General features: G+C 37.8%; 1 pseudogene; it reads right to left on the bottom strand.

Annotated features, from left to right (window-relative positions):
• Nucleotides 1-14,554: 14,554 nt before the first annotated feature.
• Nucleotides 14,555-15,656, bottom strand: LOC144302332 (nucleophosmin pseudogene; annotated as a pseudogene).
• Between the last annotated feature and the right edge of the window lie 374 nt (nucleotides 15,657-16,030).

A 16,030-nucleotide genomic window follows, 5' to 3' on the forward strand; every position in this document is an offset into this window, starting at 1 on the left:
AAAAAAAAAAGAAAAGGTAGGGATGCCTTCCAGAAACTTACGTGCATCTGCGGGGTAGACAGTGGGATAGGCTCCCAGAAGCTGGGGAGCAGCAGGTGCTGGAGAGGGGGCCTGAGGCATTGCCGGGTGCGGGCGGGGGTGGGGGGTGGGGGGGGCTGTAGACTGTGGGAAGGGAGGGGCGTAGCAGGAGAGCGGAGAGGAGGACTGGGCCTGAGCACCACTGGCCTGAGCCAGGGACGCGAGGGGCTTTCAGTCAAAGACAGTGAGGAGGGGTGGCCAGGCCGTGGGGAGAAACCAAGGGACGACTGTGAGCTCCTGGCCCTGGCCAGCCCGCCCCACCCCGTGGGACTTGCTAACTCCCTGTGTCTGTGCTGTCACCTCTGCCGAGGGGCCCTCCAGCGGCCCAACTGCGCCTTTCTGGCCGTGGCCGGAACAGACAGCAAGGGCCACCGAGCGGAGTGGAGCCTCCAGGGGCAGCCGTCGCCAGAGCAGAAGGGCAACGCAGGCTCGGGCCCACCGTGGGCATCAGCCAGTGTGCAAGGTCTAGCCCACCTGGGGAAGGCCGCCCTGATGCGTTTAGCTGCCGGCCCTGTTATGGGGGCCACCGCAGGCTGCAGGATGGAGACTGATCCTTGATCGTGGTCTCACTGGGGGTCCTGAGACCCTTCCCACCAAGGTGGATCCTGGTATACTTTGAGGGGTCTGGAGGAAAATCCTGCATCATGGGCTGTTTCATGTTTATTTTCTGCCTCTTACCTTCTTTCAACATCTCTGTTTGTTTTCCATGAAGAAATCCCCAGCGAGGAGGGCCTGAGGTCTGCTTTCGTCTTGATCCTCAGCCAGCTTCAAATATTCAACAATATTCTAGACCACTCTTCCCTACATGTTTTGGTTTCACATATAAGCTGATTTGGAATTCAAAGTAAGCATTTGTGAACATTTATTTAACATTGTTTTGGGTTAAAAATATTAAACACCTACATAGTCAAGATTATCTACATTGTTGAAGGTTTTCACTGACAGAATTTAAATATTCCATTATGTTGCTTTTCTGGATGGATGATAATTATTTACTCCAAAAAAATACATAAGATCTTTGGCTTTTGTGCTGCATTCCTGCATAAAGCTTAACTATTTTATTTGGAAACGCAGAAGAATAAATCTGAAAGGCTAAGTAGCATTCTGGCTATGAACAGTTCAGCCCTCTGTGATCACAGAACCCCAGACAACAAGAAATGCATTCAGAGAAAATATTAATAGAATGAAAAGAAAACATATTTCTCATCGCCTTAGGCCGCCTCTACGTGCATTTAACACACTGATGCTTCTGTCTTAGGGTGACCTAGTCTGTGTCCTTGTGGGACATGAAAACACAGTTTTAATGATACGCTCTAAATTTATTTCAGAGGTACTGATGTGATAATTTGCTATTGAATTAGGTGCTGGATCGTTTATTCTTGTATTAGGTCTTCCATTATTTTCATCTGTTTGTTTTGCTGTGATGTTTCCACTCTCGCCATGAAGGATCTCTTCATTGCTTTCCACGCCGCTAGCATCCATCAACAGGAGGGTTGTTTCCTGCATTTGGAAGCACCTCGCACATGGGAGGGGGTGCTACAGATCCACAGTGTGGGTGAGATATTTCTGTGCAGACAGAGAAGGAGCAACTGAAATACTCATCTGGAATGGGCTTTTTTTTTTTTTTTTTTTTTTTGACAGATCACTGACTACTTCCATTGTAAGTATTTAGATTTGGCTACAGAGTATTCATACCTACTTTGTGCTAGAGTTGTATTCGGCACTTAAAATATGTCATTTTAATTGAATTATTCCACGTAATCTCATCCCAACCCAGGAGACGTCTATTCTCGCTTGAGATTCAGGAAAGAGCGATGAACTTGTCTCTGTCGATGCAGGAATATGTAATGGTCTCAGATCCAGGTTCAGTGTTGTTCAAAGCCTCACGATGGGCACTCCATTTGTGTTTTGTTTAAATAATTGAATACCATTTTTATTATTATAAAAGCTACATTATGCTCATTGTAGACAAATTTTAATGGTATAAGAGTAAAATTAAAGTTGTATTTCTGCCACCCAGAGACAACCACTGCTAACTCATTTATGTATTGACTCAGGCTTGTTCTAGGGGTGTGTTTTTGTGTGTATTGGGTGAGTGTGTGTGTGTGTGTGTGTGTGTTATTTTAACGTGTTTGGGTTTGTACTGTAAATAAATTTTATATTCTACTTTTTAATCACTTGAATCTGTATTGTGAGCATGTTTTCATGTTGTTAAATTTTTTCTAAAGCATGGCTTCTATAAGTAACTTCATGGCTATGTCATGATTTCTTAACATTCCCCTTGCTGATGATTGTTCAGGTGGTTGCCCGTTTATTTTTTGATTTTAAGAAGCTTCCATAAGCATATCTACCCATAAATCTTGGTCGAAATCTCTGGTTCCTTCTCTAGGTATGGTTTCTAAAACTCGGATTCTTGGATTCTATGCCATGTGGTCTTGTTTGAGACATCTAGAAAAAATGTTTATCATACACGATACTTCTCTGAGTTTGGACAGAGAGGCTGTGAATGACCTGGTGTTTTCTCATCTTCCTGGAGGTGGACAATGTTTGCATGTACGTTTACACATGTAAGGGACATACATGTTATGAACAGGCTAATTCTTCTCAGATTTCCCTCTTAGCAGAAATTTTTTCTACACTGAAGTCATAAGCTGACTGTGAGTCTTCGTTTTGTTGGAAATGCAAGTTTTGCCTCAATAGATGGTCTTTGCAGGTATTTTCGTAAGATGTTGGGAAGAGCTCAAAAACTCTAGCCAGAAATTATTTTAATCTTAAAAACCCCAATCCTACCAGGGCACTTTAATCTGAAAGATACTTTCAAAGGTGATCTTTGAAGTTTCCATAGAACTAAGCATTTTCCTAAAAAGCAAACATGTGACAAATATGAGAAGTAAGTCCTAGAAGGGTACAGAAAAGTGACTGGCACACTGACACACTTCTGTGAAGATTTCAGACACATAAGTGATATATAATCCTTCTGGAATTAGGGGAAAATACGATGAACTTTTCAAAACCTTTGTCTCCTGTACATTCTCTATCATCCCCGTTTTCCCCAGGCCCTTTGTTATCCTTCCTGTCTGACTGGTTAAACACATAACCTTTTAATTTCTTTTTAAATAAATCCCTATGGACCTCTAGGAAGGATAAAGGCTAGGAGGTCATTTCAATTTTCTCTTCAATCTTTGTGCCTTCTCTTTTATCCTCCCTAAATTGTAAAGTAATTAGATTCTTGCATTGTTTTGCTTTTTGAACTTCTACAAACATTCACTTTTATTTTCCATATTGTTTTACTAGCTACACAATGCCTCTCTAGATTGGTTAGGAGTGCACAGCAATTCATTTGAAAATGGCCTGTTTTATGTTTATTTCCTCCTCCTCTTTTCCTTGCAGAGTCTAATGCCCCATCACTGTGGTTTTCATGGCTTTAATTCTTTGTGGTATGCTGGGGTTCACAGCACTTTGCTCTTCCCCATGCTTTCCTTTGTTCTGGTGCTTGCCTTTGCTTCCCACTCTGCCCCTTGGCAGAGCAGGTTTTCAGCTGTTGTTGCACATCTGGTCCATTTATAGACAATAACTTCCGACTGTTTGTTTCCTTTTCTAGGTTTTCGTTGGGATTCATGGAGTCATAGAGTGAATGCTGGGGTTGCTGTTTTCCCTCATACATAATATTTCTCACACCACTTTTTGTGACTTTCTTGATTCTACTTCTTCAATTTAAGTTTAAATCTACAAAATGAATCCTCCAAAGGGTAAGCTTAAGCAAGATTTTGATATGGGCATTACTTAGGGAGAGGGGCAATTTATACTTGCTCCTCAGTGGCTTCCTTCTGTTTTTACAAGTTCGTATACTTTTTTCTGTGATTTGGCTATGTATGAAGAAGGTTCCTGGAATATTATCTTTTGTTATCCTGGTGTGCATTTCTACAAGAGTATTCCATTGAGAAAAGGCAATAGGACATATTTTTTTCTTTCTTTTTGATAGGAATTCCCCGAAGAGAATTCTTTTCTGTTTCCAATTCAGACAAAGCCTCTCATCCCTGAGGAAATATTTCCTGTGCAAGGTTAGAGACAAGGAACTCTCACAAATTGCAATTCATTCTCCATTACCAGAAGGGTGTTTTTTGAAAGACATCCTCTCCCCAAGTGGTGTGAAGTTTGTCACCCTTTCTTTTCTGGATTCCAACAAGTAGGTGTCAAGCCTAGATTTGTTAGCAGCTTTTGTGCTATGTTTTAAAAATGAGGAATGAAAGGAAAAGATTCAGATCACTGCAAACTTTCACACAGAAACCCATTTTGGAAAAATGAAAGTTTTCAGGACAACTCATCAGTTCTATGCTGTGATGTACTCAGACACTCACCCACGTAGTAACACAAATGGTGTCTTTGTTCTGGTTGGGAAGGGCTGCATCACCAGCAATATAGTTTAGTTTGAAATGCTGTGAAATCTAATATTTTTCCCTTGGGAAGCTGGTGATATGAACCAGGTTCTAGTGATATTAATAACCCAAATTTGGGATCCTTTGACTCTCCCGAGAGATATAAAAGGTACGATGTCATGTTTTGTGCATTTATATGCAGAAATTCTTTGAATAGATCTTTTATTTCTTAGTGTTATTTTATTTGAGAAGCTGTGTAGGTAGGTGTGAGAACAGTGAACAGAATGTTGGATAGGCTGAAGACCCACCTCTGGCAGGATCAGCATGCTCAGTTAAGTGTGGAAGGAATTAAGACAGGATATTCTTCTATTGTTGTCAAAGTGGGGCTGGTGAAAGGGTTTCCACATTCTTATAATGGAAGAGGAGGATGTGGTGCTCTGCTGTACACTTTTCACTTTTCAAAGGCTCTGTGCATCCAGGAAGATGATGGCAGGTGGTGCGAGGCTCATGGGAATGCACATGAACCAGCCCAAAGGTAGTGTCACTTAAAGTCATCCAGGTTCCCCTTGCTCAGTCTCTCCAGAGGAGTACATGGGACTAGCCTCGGGATTTGGAAATGTTGTCAGATCTCAGGGTTCTGGAAGATGGTTCAGTGGAGCTCCACAAAAAGCTGGGTAAAGTGGCCTTCACAAGCAAACACTGTCTGGAGCCAGAGCAAGGTGTAGTCTGAACAATTATGCCCAGTTTTACTGCAGCAATTACTAGCTGTTCAGTAACAGGGTAGTAATTACTATTGCAACCCTTGCAACTCTTATATTTGATGACACACACACCGTCAGGGAGTGAGCACAGAGAATCACAGCCCCCTGGATAACAGATAAAAGGCTATATAAAAATATTTCAAAGGGCAGAAGGAGTTTAGGGAAAATGACAAATAATTCTTTAAAGTGAATACATAGCGCTGTTTTCTGGCTGTCACCATGGTGGGTGCAGAAGAGAAGAAAAAGAAGTTTCCTGCTGTGCCAGAAACCTCTAAGAAAAAGCGAAGGAATTTTGCAGAGTTGAAGATCAAGAAGCTGAGAAAGAAGTTGGCCCAAAAGATGCTTCGAAAGGCAAGGAGGAAGCTAATCTATGAAAAAGCTTAGTGTTACCAAAAGGAATATAGGCAGGTGTACAGAACTGAGATTCGAATGGCGAGGGTGGCAAGAAGAGCTGGCGACTTCTCCATACCTGTGGGATCCTAATTGGTATTTGTTATCAGGATCAGAGGTATCAATGGTGTGAGACCAAAGGCTTGAAGAGTTTGGGAGTTTCTTTGCCTTTGCCAGATCTTTAATGACACCTTTGATAAGCTCAACAAGACTTCAATTAACATGCTAAGGATTGTGGAACCATAAATAGCATGAGGGGACCCAAGCCCGAAGTGAATGAATTGATCTACAAGTGTGGTTGTGGCAAAATCAGTAAGAAGCCGATTGCTCTGACAGATAACACATTGATTGCACGATCTTTTAGTAAACAGGGCATCATATGCATGGAGGATCTGATACATGAGATCTGTACTGTTGGAAAATGTTTCAGAGCCTCAACTTTTTGTGGCCCTTCAAATTATCTTCTCCATGAGGGGGAACGAAGTAAAAGACCACCCGTTTTATAGAAGGTGAAGATGCTGGCAGTAAGGAAGACTACATCAATCAGGCTTATTAGAAGGGTGAATTAAGGTATATACCACAATTATTTTTGTAATCTGGTGCATGACTACTTTCAAACTGAAAAAAATAAAAAAATAAAGTGAATACATAGGAAAGAAGAAAAGTATCAAAATTATTTTGCAAAGGTATTAAGGTAATATAATTAATTATATTAATTTCCTCTACCCTAAAATTTTAAAGTGACATAGAGATTTAAGTCTTCCATTTGTATAAAGGAAGGATAAGTTCCTATTTTCCTGCATCAAACTGTGAAGGTTTTTTTTGTTTTTTTTTTGTTTTTTTTTTTTTTCCTGATACAAAAGTATAACCATCAAGACCATCATTTTTAGTTAGGATATTTTCCCATTGAATCTTACTCTTAGATGACATCCTTCCTCTCATCCAATTCCAAAAAAAAATCTGAAGTGAGGAGTATAAAAAGAAAGAGCATATGTTGCACTATTTCTTTCAGAGGATTATTAATTTGTCAGGGTATTTTCTCCTCAATTTGGCCACAGCCTTCTCAGAGTGGCATGCCCATTTGTTTGGATTAACATTTTTCCACAATGAAAGAGAAACTATTAAAGAGAAAGAAATTTGCCTTTTGTGTATTAATTTTCTATCCTATTAGTTTGTTATGTTCTCTTATTAGTTCCAGGAGTTATTTCATGCATTCTTTGGCATTGTCTATATAGACAATCATACTATCTGTGAATAAAGACCATTTTATTTCTTCCTTTTCAATACATATAACCTTTATTTTTTTTTCTTGTCTTATTACACTATTAGGATTTCTAGTATAGTGTTGAACAGGAATGGTGAGAAAGAACATTTTACCTTTTTACTATTTTTAAAGGAAAAGTATCCAATCTCTCACCATTAAGTATGATGTCAGCTACTGGTTTGTTGTTGTTGTTGTTGTTTTGGAAATGTTATAAAATAAAATTGAGGAAGTTCCTCTTTCTTTTCAGTGTGCTGAGGTTTTTTTTTTTTTTTTTAATCATGACTGGATGTTGAATTTTATTACATGCTTTTTCTGTATCAACTGACATGATTTTTCTTCTTTAACCTGTTGATGTGGTGGATTACAATGATTGCTTTTTATTTTTTTAAAGATTTTATTTCTTTATTCATGAGAGACACATTTATTCATGAGAGAGAGAGAGGCAGAGACACAGGCAGAGGGAGAAGCAAGCTCCATGCAGGGAGCCTGCTGTGGGACTTGATCCTGGGACTCCAAGATCATGCCCTGGGCCAAAGGCAGATGCTCAACTGATGAGCGACCCAGGCATCCCCACAATGATTTCTTTTTAAATGTTGAAAAAGTGTTGCATATCTGAAATATTTTCACCTGGCTGTAGAGTGTAATTCTCTTTACACAATTTTGGATTTTATTTGCTAACATTTTGTTGAGGATTTTTAAATCCGTGCTCATGAGAGATATTGGTCTGCAGTGTTCTTTTCTTGGAACGTCTTTGCCTTGCCTGTTTTGGCTATTATGATAATGCTGACCTCACAGCATGAGTTAGGAAGTGCTCTCTCTACTTCTATCTTCTGGAGGAGTTTTTAGAGAATTAGTATTATTTCTTCTGTAAGTGCTTGGTATAATTCACCAGTGAACCAATCTGGGTCCAGTGCTTTCTGTTTGGAGAGGTTATTAATTATTAATTTAACTTTTAAGAACAAATATATGCTTACCCAAACTACTTCTCATATAAGTTTTGGTAGTTTGTGTTTTTTAAGGAATTTCTCCATTTCATCTAAGTTATTAAAATTGTGGGCATAGTTATTCATAGTATTATTTTATTCACCTTTTAATGTCCATGGGATCAGGAGTGATGGTCCCTCTTTCATTTCTGATATAGATAATTTCTGTCTTCTCTTTGTTTGTGTTGGTTAGTGTGGCACAGGACTTATCACATTTATTGGTATTTTTAGAGAAACAGAATTTGTTTTTATTGATTGTCTTTAAACCATTTATAAGAAAGAAGGAAGTAAAAAGGCAATGTGGATGAGCATAGTGAATTGCACATTTATTCACAACTATTCTTTAGTGAGGCTGAGTGTATGGCTCAAATCATATGCCAGATATAATGAGCCATGTATCATAGAAAACTACCACTTTTGTTTATTTTTTATTTTTAAAATTATCTATCTATCTATCTATCTATCTATCTATCTATCTATCTATCTGAGAGTTATCAGCATAGGGGTAAAGGGAAAAAGTGAATCTTAAGCAGGCTCCATGCTCAGTGTGGAGCCTGACACGGGCTCCATCTCATGACCCTGAGATCATGACCTGAGCCAAAATCAAGAGTCAGACACTTAACCAAGGGAGCCACCCAAGTGCCTCTGAGAACTACCATTTTTAAAATAGTGACAAACTTATTTCTTCTCAACATTATTTCAGACATGATTCAATGTAGACGATCTTTGCTTTGAAGGCAGTGAATAGTGTACCATTTACCAGAACAATTCCATAACTATTCTTTGATCATAACTGTTTTCTTCTCAGGAAAAAGTCAATACACTAAAGATTTTCCAACTTTAGTTTGTATAAGAATAATGTGGAGATTATTTAAAATGCAGATTCCTGGATCCCACCCAAATTCTGTTTGCTGTGTCTGTGGAAGGGACCAGAAATTTATTAATTGCATGGGCACCCAGGCATATACAACAGTTGCCTGATGACCTTTCATTAACAACATTCCCATTGACCTTGGAGCCAGAAAGGCCCTCAGAGGCCGTCTATGATGACTTTCATTTTATGAATGAGATACTAGACCTCTGGAGTTGGCCATGTAGAGTTTGTCAGTGTCAGTGTTGGAAACTGAGCCCCCGATTTCAGCCTCCCAGTACAGTGATGTATATCACTGCAGAACACTGGTGATGCTGGTTCAGCTTGATCATCCAACTTATTTAGTCAAACTTTGAATGTATTTTGATGATTAAAAAATCAAATTTTACATAATGAATGTTTTTAATTACTGCCAAAATTGCAAAGAACATGTGATAGATATGATGTTTCACACTAGGATAAGGGAATGGGTCACCAGTGCCTGCTCTAACATCTTCATTCCCAGTAGCTACAATTAAACGAAGCTGTGCAAAATTTTGTGGCTTACCAATCTGGCTGAACATTCTAAGCATTGATGCTTAACTATCAGAGTTCCCTCATTAATTGAGGAGAAAAACAAAATCTTTCACACCTGTTTATATTTCATGAGAGTCATGATTTGACCATTTGTATTATTATTTACTAACTTGAAGACACCACTTAGACATGAAGATTTACCTGACAAACTATTGATGGAGAGGTACATGTCATGGACTGTTCAAGCCTGTATGAGTTTTTCCATAGTTTCTCATCTGAGTTCAAAGTGACTTTAACATTGTGGATGCTCTATTTTATTTTATTCTTTTCCCCTGATTGAGTGTTTTTTGTTTCTGGTTCACACAGGTGGTCCACATGGGTGCTAACTTACTCTCCAAAGGAGACAGCAGTGATTGGAAATTTGGATCTATCATCTAGGATTTGTTGATTTCTACAGGTGGAGGATAGTGATCTATTTTCTGTTGGGTGACAGACAATACGGAATTTTGTTTATTCACCTCTTGTGTTTGTCTATTCTGAGCTCTAATCAATTAAGACTTTCTGGAAAGGAGAACAACTCTTTGAGATCGAGGCCACAGAGTTTTGTTGTGTGTGTGTTTACTTAAGACTTGAGGCTGCTATTGTGGAACTGAAGCTACATATCCTCTATGTTTCTTCATGTCCATGTGTCTGAGAAGTAATTGAGAAAGGCTTCTTTTTGTCATGTTAGTCGGATTTTTATCCATCTCCAGAGGATATTAACAAATTAGGTTGTCATGTATCTTAAAGCAAAAGAGATCTCTTCTGATCATTTATTGAAATAAACACATACTTACATAAATAAAATATTTCTGAATCTTCCCCAAATGTAATGAAATTGAATTTCTAATAATTTAAGAAAGTTATAGTTAAAATGATTATTCTGCTGGATCAGAAACATTTTAAGAACTCAAGTTTACATAATTAAGATAAATCTTTGGTGAATTGGACTGGTTCAATCATTATGGTTTTCAAAAATAAATCTATGTTTGGTCTGATTTGTCAGTATTAAGCTTATATAAGCACATTTGTTATTTTACTTGGTTATTTTCTCATTCATGAGGAAAATAGTCAGTCTGAACTTCCTAAAATTATGGAGGTTTCAGGATCAAATACTCTAATAATACTCCTAACACATTGTTAAAGATTACAAAAAGTAATTTGTGCTCAACTAAATTGAGTCATTATTCTAACAAACTTTTTATATCAATAATAATTATGTTTTGTAGTGTGTCAGGTCTTCAGTAATTTAAAGCTTTAAACTGATATTAAATTGAGCTAATTAATACCTTGGGTATTACTTTGATATTTTCTTGGACACTTTAATATTTTCTATGTAATATGGAATCCTGAAATATTAATATCTAAGCATAATTTTAAGCTTCATGTGTTATCTTTGGGTCATGTTACTGAACAAGTTCACTTTTACCACTTTAAGAAGATATAAAAGAGATGGGTGTCGGTGTAGGATGTGTGTTGAACATATTTACAAGTTGTTATTCTGCTTAAACACTGCAAAATGACAGACAGTTCTCAATCATATACCCTCTAATTTTCTCTGTGAAATAGGAAATTTTCACATTGATACATTATAATTAATATACATGGTTGAGACTATACTACAAGCAATAATGACATTGAAATGCAAATGGATATGTGGTTTTGTTTTATAAGAAAAAGGAATAATTTTGTTCTACTATAAGAGTCTGTTTGTTCTAGAATATGAAAGAACTTCGTGCAAGACAAGACCTGGGCAATAAATTCTATTTGCCTTGATTTAAAACAGCTGAATCTAAAAAGAAGTCTTAAAATAAGTTAAAATTTTAGCTATGTTTGCTCATTTTTTGATGGGTTTGTTTCACTGGTTTGCTGATTAATACAATCATTTACAAGATAAAAGAATATTCTTTACTTTCTGTAAAATCTGTCTACATAGCAGAGAACTTGGGCCTCCCAGAACAATTTTCTGTGCTTTATGTTGACTTTATTATGTCCTTGATTGTTTAAAAGAAAAATCCAAAGAACAAAGTTCTCTCACTTGTGAAAGAGCTAAGGTTCTTTATGAGTGTGTTACCTTTTATGTGTATTTCAAAATATTTTGTTGTCACTTTGATTAAATAGGTCACCATGCAGTTGGTTCTCAGGCACCTGTGATCCAACCAAAATCAAGTGCCGTAGCTCTCCTCTGACCACTCTTTTGACTTTTCTTTACTAAGACTGGTTCCTAGATTTAGAAAAAAAAATAAAAGAAAAATTTCAGGGTATCTTTTACACCTAAAACTATCATTGAGATTTCCCAAAGGCCCAAAGCAATCACAAAGATTTAGTTTTTACCGTATAAAAAGAGAAATACTAGAAACAATTAAGTTTGTTTAATGTGCTAGGTATCTCTTAAATTAGTGCAATGCTACTGCAAGAGCTACAGGGGAAAAGTCATCAAATTAGAAGAGATGTTTAGCCTTTACTTGCATTTGTTCAGATGCAGTGTTACTAATATAAATATTTCAGAAAGTATATGCTTTATGAGAAGACTCTGGGGGTTGGTTTTACTCTCAGGGGACACATTGATCAAACCCTTATGAACTAATTATGCATCATACTCTGATAGGAAGTTTATCCTGCTGCATTCTGGTATTATTGATGACAGTAATAAATTAACTACAATCATTAAGTATTTGTCATCTGCAGATAATTTTTGTTTTTTTCCAGTGCTTGCCTGAAGACCTTCTCATAAGTCTCATTAGTCTTAGATCCTCGTAGAACTATAGCAGGTACTTTGAACTATTGATGCTTCTAAGTAGAGATACTTGGCACAGTATGTCTATTTCTGAACAGACATCACTTAGATACTGTCAAGCTGTACCACCAGATTGAGACAAGTTCACCTGGTTTCTCCCTCATCTGAAAGTAAATGGCTTCCTGAAAGCAGGCTAGTGACCCATGATCTAGCAGAACAAAAGAACAACGGAACCAATGACAAAAATTTTGTTGTGATTAGTTGCTTGGAATTTTTTGATGTTTTGTTAATGCTCTATTTTTGTATGTATATATTAAGAAGCACTTTTTCTGAATCATTCCTAAAGACATTTAGTTAAGTAGACTCTTCTTATGTAAAGGGAAGTGAAACATTTTTATTTATTTATTTATTTATTTATTTATTTATTTATTTATTTTTTTTTTTGTGAAACATTTTTAAATGATATCTGATTCCCACTGATCCCCCAAAATTCACCAACTCCTATCAAGTGCCTTTACTTCTTTTTTTTATTTTAAAGATTTTGTTTATTTATTCATGAGAAACACTGAGAAAGAGTCAGAGACACAGGTAGAGGGAGAAGCAGGCTCCCTACAGGGATCCCAATGCGGGACTTGATCCCAGGACCCTGGGATCACGACCTGAGCTGAAGGCAGATGCTCAACCAATGAGCCACCCAGGCACCCAAGTGCCTTTATTTCTCATGGCGAAATAATTAATTAGCTAGGTTTCGCATAAATCTATCCACTGTTTGACCAGAATATGACTGAATTGTGCAACCAAAGCCATTGAAGGAGTGTAATGTCTGAAAAGAATTCTTGCTTAATCAGGAATAATGACCAAATTTAAAGAAAAAAAAAAAAAGGTATCTTTCAGGGTTTACTTGGCTTAGGGTCCAGACCTACAGATGGTAAGGAAGGTCACTTCCAGGCAGGCCAAGAACCCTAGCAAGTTTGAAGGACTGTGAAGGGCAGAAGTCACCCAAATTTGCAGGTGCGGTAAGTGATAGTTGGTGGACAGTGTTTTGGATCTGGTTTCGTAGCTTCAGGATAGCAAATGGCACAGGCTTTAAAAGATAAAATTCCATCTCCTTATGAAAACTTCCACACAAGATTTAATTCTGTGGCCTTGGTAGTAACTCAGAATGGCATGGTTCTCAATTTACAAAGCAAATATATGGCTAATTAGCATTCCTGCAACAGCCATGGAAATAAGCAGGCCAAACCCAATGAGACCAGCATTTTTGTGATCAAGCGTAATTCTAGGAGACGGTGTTTATGATCTCCTGGGCAAGCTTATTGGGAAAATTTTTGAAAGCCTTTCAAATGGGCAGCAGATTACAGATTGCCATTTTAACAGTATTATGGAAATTGTCTAGCAGATCTTCCAGGGTTATCTCATTCTATAGGGGGCTGTGCTTTTGATTGTCTTTGACTAGACTATACTACAGCTCTGTAAATCATATAAAACTCGTAGAAATGCAAATTAATTTTGTCTGGTGGTGAGACAATTGATTTCTACCCTGCAAAAAGAAATGATCCAAGCATCATTAGAAAGATTACATTTTGTGCCTAGTTTTGCATCTATCAGAAATTCATTTCAGTATTTTTGATGTTTTAGATCTGTTTATCGCATTCTTCTTTGAGTCAGTTCAATATGTCCATTTAATATTTGCACAACAGTTATTACTTTGTGAATTTTAAAGTGATCCTTTTGAAAAATCATCTTTAACCCTTTCTAAGTAAACAAGGGCCTCCAGTTAATGGTCTGGTTGTACAGAGAACCAGAGGCCAGGCTGGAGCATTCTGATGTCCTAAATCATAATCTGGTGATTTTGTCTGGTTCACACTGCTCATCCAGTGCCAACGAGCTCACTGAATTTGCATGTTAGTCCATTCTTCAAGCACTCTTCCAATAATTCTGCTTTTGAGGCATGTAGGATTGGGGTAAGAACTCATAAACTTTGGAATTAACCCCCCTGACCAATCCAATGGCTCATCAAAACAACTTTAAAATGTAAGGTGGAAATTATAGGAAGATAATGGACAAGATTTTATAGATGATATTTTAGCTAAGAACACCCAAGTGGGAGTTCTGTGTTCAATAAAAAAAAAAAAATGTGTGTTAAGTGAGAGGCTTGAGCTGTGACACAAAGACCAATATTCACATGGGGGGTAGGAAAACAGAGAAGAGGAAAACCAGGTCAGAGAGAAGAGAGTGTAAAGGAAAAACAATTTTAGTCTCTAATGTATGTCCGTGGGTCCTGATCCTGTGTTTAAGTCACTTTATTTATTTATTTTTTTACTTTATTAAAATACTGAGTTTATTTCACATGTATATTTTTGTCTCCTCACCATTTCCATTTGTCTGACCACCACTACTACTATGTCCTATCATAACATTCCATACATAATTAAAACCAAGCAAAGGGTGGAGTTCCATCTTTAAAAACCAAACAGGCATTTTGGACAACACATTCTTGGCAATGGAACCTGGACAACATTTATCAGACAGGGTAGGGAAAGTGCTCACTCTGCATTATAAAAGGGACAGCCAGATATCAACTGTTACAGAAATGAAAGAAGACGGAAAATTTTAACAAACTGTTTAAACTATTTTCTTAAAGAGACTTCCTCCACTGCCAGAGATCTTGAATAGCCTCTTGGTCAGTCATCCGGAAGCAATTCTTCACATAATTGATGAACTTGGCTTCCACTTTGGGAAGAGAACCACCTTTTTCTATACTTGCTTGCATTTTTGCTTTAATGTCTTCTACAGAACTAGATCCTTTCGGTGTTTTAGGAGTCTTTTCCTGTTTTTTGAAAGATTCTTGACCTTTTGTTCTTGGTGTTGATGGTTTTGAGTCTTTTCCATTCAGGTTTGATTTTTGTGCATTTTTGGCTGGAGTATCTCGTATAGATTTCTTTACTGGAGCCTTTTCTTCAGCTTCCTCATCATCAAAATCATCATCATCATCATCTTCATCATCGTCGTGATCATCATCGTCGTCATCATCATCTTCATCAGCAGCAAGTTTTACTTTTTTCTGTGGAATCTTGCTACCACTTCCAGGGACAGAATGCTTACTAAGAAGTTTCACATCCTCTTCTTCTTCATCTTCTGACTCTGCATCTTCCTCTACAGCTACTAAGTGCTGTCCACTAATATGCACAGGACCAGAACCACACTTCAACCGTAAGACCACAGGTGGTGTTATTTCAAAGCCCCCAAGGGACACCTGGGTACAGACCTGTACAGTTGGCTGTACAGACATTTTCAAAGTTGCCAGTGTGACTTTAATTGGACTGCCTTCATAATTCATTGCCTCTGCTTCAACAATGTGCAATTCATCCTTTGCACCAGCTCCCAAACTGACCGTTCTTAAAGATAACTGGTGCTCATTTTCATCATTATCCACCTTAAAGTGGTAATCTTTGTCAGCCTTTAGTTCACAACCAAAAAGATAGTTCTGGGGCCGCAGGGGGCTCATGTCCATGTCCATTGAATCTTCCATGGGGCGGTGGCACGCACTTAGGTGGGAGAGAAGGCGGACGGAGATACACGACTACTGTTCCTCAGAACAGCCACGCAGGACGGAATCACAGCAGGGAATTAAGTCACTTTAAACTTTATCATATTTCCTTTGTTTGCTTGGGAAACTATCAGCCATAATAATCTGACATTTTAAACTTTCCCAGATTGAAATTGGGGGAAATGAAGGCTGTGTAAGATTGTCTACACTGTTCTGCCAAGTATTTAATGCACAATTAGTCAAGGACCCAATTAGACTGCAAAGCAAAACTGAACCTATGGTTAATTAAGGTAAGTGGACAGTGACACGGAGAGCTGGCAGTTTAGGTACCTCAGGACATTGAAGTTAGAAAATTTGGTCCATTAAGAGTTGCTCATAACCATTTTAAAGTTTGTTCTTTGGAGAAGAGTTTGTGCAGAACAATCGCTAGTTATTAAAATAGGTGTTTTAGAATCTTGGCTCAAA

The sequence above is a fragment of the Canis aureus genome, chromosome 31, assembly GCF_053574225.1.
Source record: "Canis aureus isolate CA01 chromosome 31, VMU_Caureus_v.1.0, whole genome shotgun sequence".
Classification (NCBI taxonomy): domain Eukaryota; kingdom Metazoa; phylum Chordata; class Mammalia; order Carnivora; family Canidae; genus Canis; species Canis aureus.